Here is an 11,134-nt window from a genome sequence, read left to right on the forward strand (position 1 = left end):
AGCCTTTAATTAGTTGGATTATTACTAGTAAGGAGCTAGCGACAACGTGGATTCCAGAGACACGAATGCTCATCGCGCGGTCACGATCGATAACGTGGAGATCGCTCTCACTCATCGCTCGCCGACGTTTGATATGCCGTGCGCCGGTGGGTAGCCGTGATACTGTGTATTGGAGGAGTAGTCTTTATTACTTCCAATTTGACGTGGTAGTCTTTCGTATAGCCACAAGATACACCTCAATACTCCCATGCACAAGCATGAGCTACGCTTCATGGGTACCTAGATTGATGTGCAACGCATATATACTCTCCTTACGACGTGGCCCACGTCTATTTGATGAAGTTCATTGGCTATTGAAGCCTTGCCTCCGGTCAAAAAATATGCATGTCATGGGTATATATGTCGTCAAACTTTCGAAGTTTGATTATCAAAATTTTAGAAATGCTTGGATCATAAACATATCATATGCACTATAAAAAAGAGTCATCCGCGCCCTCTCTTTATTGCCGGTTCAAAAAATAACCGATAATGATAAGATATCACTATCGGTTCACAAGGTCTAACGACCGATCAATCATTGAGCCGTTGAGAACCGGCAGTGATACATGCTATCACTGGCAATTTTTATTACAAGTCGGCAGTGATACAACAATACCGGTTCGTATAATAGTCCTGCAATGATACTTGTGTTATCATTACCAGTTGATTACAAGAACCGACAGTGTTGTATCACTACCGATTGATGTTATGAACCAACAGTGATAGAGAAGTATCACTGCCATTTGATTCCTAAAATCGGCAGTGATGTGTCACAGTATATAATGGTTCTATCCCCAAGCCCGAGCAAAATAGAGGAGCTATGTTCTACTTGACGCATGGCGGCTCTTTGCGGTGAGCTTGCGCTACGAGCCTTCAAAATTTGGTGGAATCCATACGACCTAGGTGCTCCAAGGTTAGAAAGTTCTATATTTCATTTGTAATTAATTTACTTGCTAGATTGCTCTAGATTTTGAAAATCGATGCTTATTCCATATTCTAGGTACGAATTTATTTGTAATTATTTAGCGTTATATTCTTTATTGTTGATAACAGTTAATTAAATTGACTATTGTTTCGTATTAATGCAATTGATTTATAGTAATTAATAAAATTGCAAATGGACCAAATATGAATGTACGATGATGACCATAGCGGCCTAGAGTTTTTTAACGGTATGAAAGCTTCCTTTAGCATTTCAGCGGCGTACAAGTCAATTAATTGTGATGACTATATATTTTGTCCATGCAATATTTGCAAGAATGAGAAGCAATTTTCAATCATAGAGCAGATCCGTGCACACTTACTTCAGATGGATTTCTACCCTAACTATACATGTTGGACCAAACACGGTGAAGATGAGGAGTTTGAACATGAAAGACAACCCACTGTCGAAGAAGGTAGAGGCAACGATATGATGGTTGATGAAGACAATGATATACCAGCGTTCAAAAATACTTTGGTCCACGATGATGAAGATGACATAGATTATATGTTGCGCGATGTGGTGGAGGATTTCACTAGTGAGAGACAACATCAAAAGGTCTAGCATATGATAGAGGACTTTAAAACACCCTTGTTCCCAAACTGTAAGAATGAGCACACAAAGTGGCATCAGGTGCTGACACTGCTACAATTGAAAGCTAGCAATGATTAGTCTAATAGAGATTCAATGAATTGTTACGTTTCTTGGGTGACTTGCTACCAGAGGAGAATGTGTTGCCTAAAACCACTTACCAGGCCAACAGAATGTATGTCCGTTGGGTTTGGAAATAGAGAAAATACATGCGTGTCCAAATGAGTGCATACTGTATCGCAAAGATTTTGCGTAAATGGATGTATGTCCGGTGTGCAAAGCATCACGATACAAATGGCGCAACAACGATAATGACATGGGGGTGAACCATAAGAAGAAAAGATGCCCTGCTAAGGTGGTGTGATATTTCCCTATAGTACCCCGTTTGAAGCGATTGTTTATGAACAAAACACATGCCTAGTTGATGCGATCGCACATCAAAGATAAAGAAAGACAGTATGCTCAGACATCTCACTGATGGCATGCAATGTGGGACATCAATAGAAAGTACAAGAAGACATTTACACATGACGTGAGGAATATAAGGTCTAGGTTGAGTACAGATAGGATGAATTATGTTGGCAACATGAGCAATAGTCATAGTACTTGGCCTGCGACTATGTATTTACAACATTCCACCGTATATATGTATGAAGCAGAAGTACCTTATGATGTTGTTGCTGATCGAAGGGCAGTCAACCTGGAAACGATATTGATCTGTACCTAAAACCATTGGTTGAATATCTTCTTATAATTTGAAATGATGGTGTATGGGTATGGGATAAGTACAAACATGAGAACTTCACCCTACGTGCAATGTTGTTTGTAATAATCCAAGATTGGCATGCTCTTGGTAACCTATCAGGACAGTCAGTTAAAGGATACAATGGATGTATCCAGTTCTTGGAAGATACAATGGGCCAGTGGCTGAAGAACTCGTATCGCATCAAGGCAAGACCTTTTGAGGGGACAAAGAAGATTGGTCAAGCTCCAAAGATTTGCACAGGAAAATAGGTATTTGAGATGTAAAGAATATTAGACTTGTTCTTGGAAAGGGGTGAGTTAGTACAAAATTCCCGAGTGGAAAAACAACTCCTGCATGGAAAAAGAGATCAATATTTCTGGACCTACCTTTTTCGAAGGACCTGGAGGTTCTGTAATACCCGAAAATGCAAAATTCTTCTGTTGACCATGGGACTCACGAGGAGAACAAAATTTGATCATCTGAACCGATGCTTGGATGGACGATCGAAAACCTCGGATGCGTGGATCTCATTGAGACAAATCTATTTTGCTATCTAATGTCTCGTTTAGGCACTTGGTGAGTTCATAGCGAGCCCAATGAGTTTAGACCATTGGTTAAATTTAAAAAAGAAAAAGGTGATAAGGTTCGGTGGGATCTGCTTCCACCCAATCCCACCCACACTCGCCTCCGCCCGACTTACTCGCCACTAGGCCGCCACCACCCCCATCCACCCGGTTGCCACTGCCACGTCCCGCTGCAGCGTTCTTGGCCACCGGTCATTGGCTGGAGAATCGCCAGCCAGTGGATTGGTGGAGCAGGGGGCCATGGGGGACGTGGGGGTGTTGTGTTGGGTGGCTGAACAGGAAAGGAAGAGGGGAAAAGGAGAAGAAAGAAAAGAAAGGAAGAAAGGGAAGAGGAAAGAAAGAGGAGGAAAGAAGAAGAAGAAGAAGAAAGAATGAAGAAGAGAAGGAAGAAAAGGAAAGGGAGGAAAGAGGAAGAAGGTCTTCTGTGAGTTCATCGGTTTTCATCGCTATTTTGCATTTTTGCTTCAAAGGTGACGTCTTTGTAGTCCTTAGATGCTCGTAGATAGTTGAGATCAGTCATTTTCATTGTTGGAATTGTATTTTAGTCGAACCGTTGCGTGCAACAACCTAAATTGAAAATGGGGGTTTTAACCGGTGTCGGATTCTATCATATGGTTATAATGAAGGTCGTAGATCTTATCAATTACTTCCAGTGGCATGGGCTTTGTTTATGTTGTTTGAGCAGATTAGGAGTAATTGATTAATAGTGTTGTTGTTCGATGTTCTTTAGCTCAGTCTTTTATTTCAGTTCTTTGGACCTTGATTTGACTAGAGGAGGATCATGCCATAGTTGTGCTAGTCTAGTAGTAGATGTTTCTCCGCCGCCTTCGATATGACCTTGTTTACAGGGTTTTTAGGCGGAGGAATGTGACTCCTTTTTCTTTTGTTGTTGCGGTGTTTTGGTGCTAATGTATGCACTTGTTCAGGTGGTGCCGCTTCGAGATGCAGCTAGCTCCCACCTTCGTCATCGGTAAAGGAAAGTGAATGTAGCGGATGGCTATGCTTTATCTTATTATTTGTTTACCTCCATCTTTTAATTGTCGCACTTACTAATAGTTTATTAAATGAAATGTGAATGTGTTACTTACTTCCCGTCTTTTGAAGATTGGATGATTTTTTCTGGTTTAAGAGGTAAAAGAAGTGTGTTAGATCTTCCTTCTTGGAGTCATTTACATTCCTCATATGCGAAGAAAAATGTATATGCCTATGTTGGAAGTTATGCCTTTTGATTATGCACAAGCTTGTTGCTTTAATATTTACTTTTCCGAAGTTTATTGGATTCTTGAGTGATGATGTGCAGAAGGCGAGATTTGTCACTTGTAGATGTTCATTCATTATAGTATGCGATTCTGGAAGTATTATGCATATCTTGGAAGTTATGTTGTTGGCTATGCATGACGCATATCATAAGCATAGCATCTTGCATTGGAAGTTTTGTCGCTATCTTATGGCCGCAACCGTACTGATACAGCGTCATACGTTGCCAGTGGAGTGATACGACACACACCCTTACATTGCCCGTGGAGCTGTAAGGGTGAGGATGAGCATGTCATATGCATTATCATGGATGTCTATACTTTAATTGCTTTGGTGTCATTCTTATATTGTAAAGAAGTCTTTAAAACCATTTTGGATGGAACTGATATGGTAAATCATAGCTAGCGGATGTCATTATGTGGTTGTTGATGCTTTGAGGCTTAATTATGTTTTTCAGTTATTGTTAACCTACTAAACTTAGTATCTCTGTTAAGGATGAATGTTTAATCAACTGTAGCTCAATAGCTTGTTAAAGAAATTCACTTGCTGAGATTTTTTAATCTCACCATTGCTATCTTTCCAGGTACGCTTTAATGTGATGTCGAGCAAGCACGATGGGTAGCAGCACGACTTTTGTACAAATCACCTCTGCTTGTCTTTTGGTTGTAATATCAGTTTGATGTCTCTAAGCCATCTACTGCATGTTTGCCTTATTGCGGTATGCATGCGTTTGAGGCATGTTCTTTGTTTTCTAGTATGCTTATGGTTAGTGTGAAAATATATTTATATCTCTGTGTGTGATGTTTGGTTAGTTATACCTCTATTTATAGGGATGTACTGCCAAAAAAAGTTTCTTGTTCGGCAGACCATAGGTAGGTTGTAGTGATGATCTGGGCTTGTAGTGGTCCCCAGGGTGTTACAGGTCCGACACACGCTCGATGTTTTGCATATGAAGAAGAACTTATTTGATAGCTTGATTGGTACCTTACTAGATATACCTAGAACGACAAAAGATACACTCCGAGCACGGATGGACCTGAAAGATATGAAACTCAAGAATGACTTACATCCTGAAGAACTGGACAATAGGAGAATGCGGCTACCTACGGCTTCCTACACTCTAAGCAAGGAAGAGAAACATAGCTTCTAGCTTATGCGGTTGCTTGCATGAAGTCAAAGTTCCATCCGGATACTCCGCCAACGTAAAAAAACTAGTATCGATGAAAGATTTGAAATTAGTTGGTATGAAGTCTCATGACTACTATGTGATAATGACATAGTTGCTTGCAGTTGCAATAAGGGTTGTTCTGTCGGAGAAAGTCCCAGACCCGATCATAAAGATGTGTTCATTCTTCAACATTATCTTACAGAAGGTCATTGATCCATTAAAACTAGAAAAGCTACAGGATGACATAGTCCATACTCTATGCCGACTTGAGATGTGTTTCCCTCCATCTTTTTTTGATATCATGACTCATCTCGTTGTTTGCATCATAAGAGAGATAAAGATCTTTGGCCTCGTGTTTCTTCATCAGATGTACCCTTTTGAGATATTGATAGGGGTTCTGAAGAAATATGTTCATAACCAAGTTTGGCCAGAAGGTTGCATTGCCACAAGGTGGAGAATCAAGGAGGTCACTGAGTTCTACGTCGACTACATGAATCTCAAACCGATTGGTGTGCTAGTATCAAACCATGAGGGGAGGCTATAGGAGATAGGGACAACAAGTGAAAAATTAGTCTGTACAACCGATTGTTTCCTTCACTCAAGCACATTTCAAATTTCTCCAACAATCAGTTGTAGTGGGCCCATTTGCCAATATGCATATGAACATGCTACGCAACAAAAACCCAAAAAAGTCAGAGCATTGGATAATGAGAGAGCACAAAGATCATTTTGACAATTGGTTATTTAGACACATGATGGGGAAGGATACAGAGGATGCTCAGTTGAAATTGCTTGCTTATGGACCGTCAAATACCATTCTTACATTCCAACTATATGCCATCAATGGATATACATTTTATACGAGAGCATAGGATGACAAGAGCACCAACCAAAATAGCAGTGTAATTATCGATGCCTATGATAGCAATGGCAATAGGGAGACCTACTATGGATTCATAGAGAAGATTTGAGAGCTCCAATATAGACCGTTGAATGTCCCTCTTTTTTGGTACCATTGGGTCAGACTCCAAGAGGAGTTCACATCGACAAGTACGCTATGGCTATCATGGTCCTCAAACTCTTCAGTTACAGAAAAGAACCATTCGTACTTGCCAATGATGTTTCACAAGTCATTTATGTAAAAGACATGTGTGACAAGCAGTGCTATGTGGTTCTTCAAGAAAAAAGCATGATTGTTGGAGTTGAAAATATTGTCGATGAGGAAAACTACAATAAATTTGATGATCTCCCTCCTTTTGGAGATAACGTCGACCTAAGTCAACGTTAATGAATACTTTTTAGTTAACGATTAGACATTTGTTATGATGACGACATATGTAAGTAGCTTCCTCAGTTTCTTCTATTTGCTTTAATATAAATATTATTTTAATAAGCTATATGAATATAAAAAATATTAAGAACATGCTTTAATGTAAATACTATGATTTAATAACTACATGAATAAGCTTAAAAGATGCCTCTAAATATTACTGCAGGATGTAGTTTACAACTGGAAGTGCTACAATGTATCACTGCAAGTTGTAGTATCGATCCGGTAGTGTCGGTGTATCAAGTAATGGGGTACCCCAGCTAACAGGCCCCACGAAGGGTGCAAACAACCAGGGGAACATCTCATAAAAACTCTAATCGTTCGATGTGCTACCTCGACCAGTGCAAGGCCTCCAACGACCAATCTCGCTACGCCTTCACACAAACCCACGACTAGCCCCCCTGGTCGCGAGACTGGATTGGACACTCGCCCGAACGTTTCTCTTCTCCAAGCACCGGCCCCAACGGATAAGGTCGTGGGCGGTGTAGGGGGTGTTGTCCCATCCCGTAGCATTCAAAGCTACTGAGTGAGACTCTAAAGGCCGGCGCAACGCCACATGACCGATGGGATGTTGTCAGCCATCTGGCAGGGCAAGGGGACAAAGATGGCACAAAGAGGCAAGTGGACGTGAACGGCGTAGAAAGCAAGTGGACGGGGACGGCGCAGAGAGGCAAGCAGACGGGGACGGTGCGGAGAGGCAAGCAGACGAGGACAGTGTAGAAGGGCACTGTTCCATCCCGTCGCATTAAATGCAGCAAGATAAGGCTTTACAGGCTAAGCAAAGACGACGCGCAGCAGCACGATATACATATGCTGTCAGAGCAAGTTGCATGCCTGCTACTCCATAATGATGATTTGAGTTAGATATTAGAATAAGCATAGGCCATCTGTGTAGAGCCCGCATGTAAGTTCTCTCTCCCCCTACTATATAAAGGGATGAGGACCCCGTTGTAACCAAGATAGATCAATTCTGGCAAAATGCTAGAACACCGTTGTAACCAAGTGAGATCTACTATAACACAAAACACAGGACGTAGGGTTGTTATCCTCCGGGAGACCCGAACCTGTATAACCCCTGGTGTCCCCGAATCCTTCATCTACACATAGACACACTGAGTCCCTGAAACACCGTTCATGCACCCACCGTCCGACATACCCCGGAATCACTGTTAGGGATTTACCCTCGACATTTGGCGCGCTAGGTAGGGTGGTGCGCTTTCATCGTTTCAGCAAGTTTGAAAAAACTTGATCAGGCTACCCATGGCCAAATCCACGGCAACTGATGAGTCCCGTTCCGAGGACCCCAGCCGCCGTGACGTATTCGTCATGGGGTACCATCCGAACGAACCAGGTGTACTCCAGGCATGGGACACTGAGCCGGAATCAGGGAGCTCTGAGACCCAACGCGAGGTCTGCATGGTGGCCCATTCCGCAGAGGGCGCTAGAGGGCCCCACGCCTCAAACACCGATGGTGAACCCCTAGCTTTTCGCCTAGAGGGAAACCAGCCTGGCCCCGAACAGGCAAGAGCTTCAAGACAACCCCAGAGGCAAGAGCTTCAAGACAGCCCCAACGTTCCTAGCACTATCTTGAGGAGCCCCTACACAGGGCATTTTCTACGGTGGCATCTTCACCTAGGCCAACCATGGGGGATCCCCACCTCGTGACCTATCACCGCTCCATGACCAGCGTCTCGACTACGAGACCATGACGCCAGCACAGAACCTCCAGACCCTATGAGTTCTCCTCAGCCACCCTTCAGTGCCCGTACCAGAAGGCTCACCGACGGCACCTTGGCTATGTGATCTCGCCCCCCTGGCAGAAACTGCCCGGCGCCAGACCACGTCGGCATGCACCGCACCTGTCCCGAGGTTCGGTGAGGGTCACGGTCACCATGGGTCACAGTTGGTCTCGCGACGGAATAGGTCCCGTGCTCCCCCAACCACGGGGAGTACCCGTGGGCCACCACCAAGTCGAGGTGGCCAACCCTCCAACCTACGCGACTCCCGGTGCTAGCGTGACCTTCGTGCGTAATCCAGAGCCAGGTGGCCACTAGAGAGGAGGAGAACAGGGCCTGTCGGGTGTTAGAAAAGGGAAAACAACCCTACCGTACGCTTTCCCCCTGCAAGGAGGCATCGGACGGCTCCACCCCGTCGCCAGGGCCCAGAGACCACCGTCTCTCCCCCAGGACATGCGCCACAGCCCAGCAATGAGTAGCACCCCATTGCGGGGTGGGGTGTAACACCCTGTCCGCCAGGCTACGAGAGGTGCGTTGGCTGGACAAATTCCGGCCGGTCCTAGCCGAAAAGTATGATAGCTCGACCAACTCGGAAGAGTTCCTACAGATCTACACCACCATGGTGCAGGCCACTGGAGGACACGGGAAGGTTATGGCCAACTACTTTCCTACTGCCCAGATCAGTTCCGCCCGGTCTTGGTTAATGAATCTCCCCCGCAGGTCAATTCACTCCTGGGAAGACTTGTGCAACCAGTTTGTTGCCAACTTCCAGGGAACCTACGCCCGACTAGGGGTCGAGGACAACCTATATTAGGTTCAATAGCGATAAGGCGAGTCACTACGAGACTACATCTGGCGCTGCACTGAGCGTCGGAACACCATTCCAAGGATCACGGGAGAATCCATGGTCATAGCATTCAAGAGGGGGGGTCAAGGACCAGAAAATGGTCGAAAAGCTGGCCACCCGGGTGATTCGGAACACCACCGAGTTCTTTGAGCTCGCAAACAAATGCGCATAGGCCGCCGAGGCTTGAGAGCTACAGATCGACTCCAGGTTGCGCTCGGCAACCGACCGGCCCGCCTATTCCAAAGGAGCCGACAAGAAAGACAAGAAGAGCAAGCGAAAGGCCAGACCCCCCGAGGTCTTGGCACTCGAACAAGCTGGCCTTACACACTGACGCTTCAAAAAGAAAGAGGGGAAAAAAGGTCAGGGCTACTGCCCGATCCATTACACGGACGCCCACGACCTAACCGAATGCAAGGTCGTACGAGGCATCATCGACTAGGAGCTCGGAGAGCGCAAGCACAAACGCGGCGACAACGATGAAGACCAGGCTGCCCCCGACCAATCGGCACTGGGGTACCAGCAGGCCGATCACGTATTCCTCTAATAGGGAATACAAGTCGGTGGTCCAAGAAGTGTGGGCAATCGCATCAGCCTCGAGTCCAGGCCTCAAGTGGTCAAAGGTCCCGCTCACCTTTAGCCAGGCCCCGACCATTCGGCATGCGTCAAATGCCTTGGTCGCTACCCCATCGTGGTTGAACCCACAGTACAGAAAATCTGGCTAGGCCGCGTGCTCATCGACGGTGGGAGCTCGATCAACCTTCTCTTCACCGATGCACTGGACACCCTACAAATTCTGAGAAGCTCATTAAAGCCATCCCCACCTTTCGTCGGAATCACCTCGGGCTCCTCGGCCAAACCGTTAGGACAAATTGAGCTATCGGTCACCTTCGGCTCGCCGAACAACTTCAGGACCGAAAGGAACCTCTTTGATGTGGCCAACTTCAGGACTACGTATAACGCAATCCTCGGGTGACCAGTAATGGCCTAGTTCATGTCCGTCACTCACTACACGTACCAGGAAATCAAGATCCCTGGGCCAATAGGGGCCATCACCATTGCCGGCAACGCCAAGATGACCCTGCACTACGATAAGCTAACTCCCAAGTCGCAGCCCGAGACCACCGAACCCAGCAGACGGCCAGTAAAAAACCAGGTTGTCACCAGCCCACACGATCGACTCAGAGCACAACCTATTTGTACGGCTGGACGCATGACCCGTCAGGCAGAAGGCGCGTTGGTTCGCGGCCAACCGGAAGGAAGCACTTCGATAGGTTATCGACGAGCTGATAGAGGCAGGCTTCATCCGGGAGGTACAGTACCCAGAATGGCTGGCTAACCCAGCCATGGTCCGGAAGCACAATGGTAAGTGGAGGATGTGTGTTGACTTCATCGACTTGAACAAGGCATGCCCGAAAGGTCTTTTTCCCCTTCCCTGAATCGACCAGCTGGCTGACTCAACTGCCGATAGTGTTCTGTTATGCTTCTTAGATGCCCGGTCGGGGTACCATCAAATTAGCATGTGTAGAGGGGATGAAGAAAAAACGGCTTTTGTTACACCCTTTGGGGTCTTTTGTTATGTAAAAATGCCTTTTGGCCTAAAAAGCACCGACGCCACTTACCAACGGTGCATTCAACTCATTCTCTGACCACAGCTCGGGAGAAACATCGAGGTATACGTAGACGATGTGGTCATCAAGAGTCTGATCAAGACGGACCTGGTTGTCGATCTCCAAGAAACATTTGATAATCTCTGGAAGTGCCGTATGAAGCTAAACCCGGAGAAGTGTACGTTTGGGGTTCCGTCCGAATAGCTGCTGGGGTTCCTCGTATCTCATTGGGGGATCGAGGCAAACCC

Source organism: Phragmites australis, chromosome 10 (genome assembly GCF_958298935.1).
Source record: "Phragmites australis chromosome 10, lpPhrAust1.1, whole genome shotgun sequence".
NCBI lineage: Eukaryota > Viridiplantae > Streptophyta > Magnoliopsida > Poales > Poaceae > Phragmites > Phragmites australis.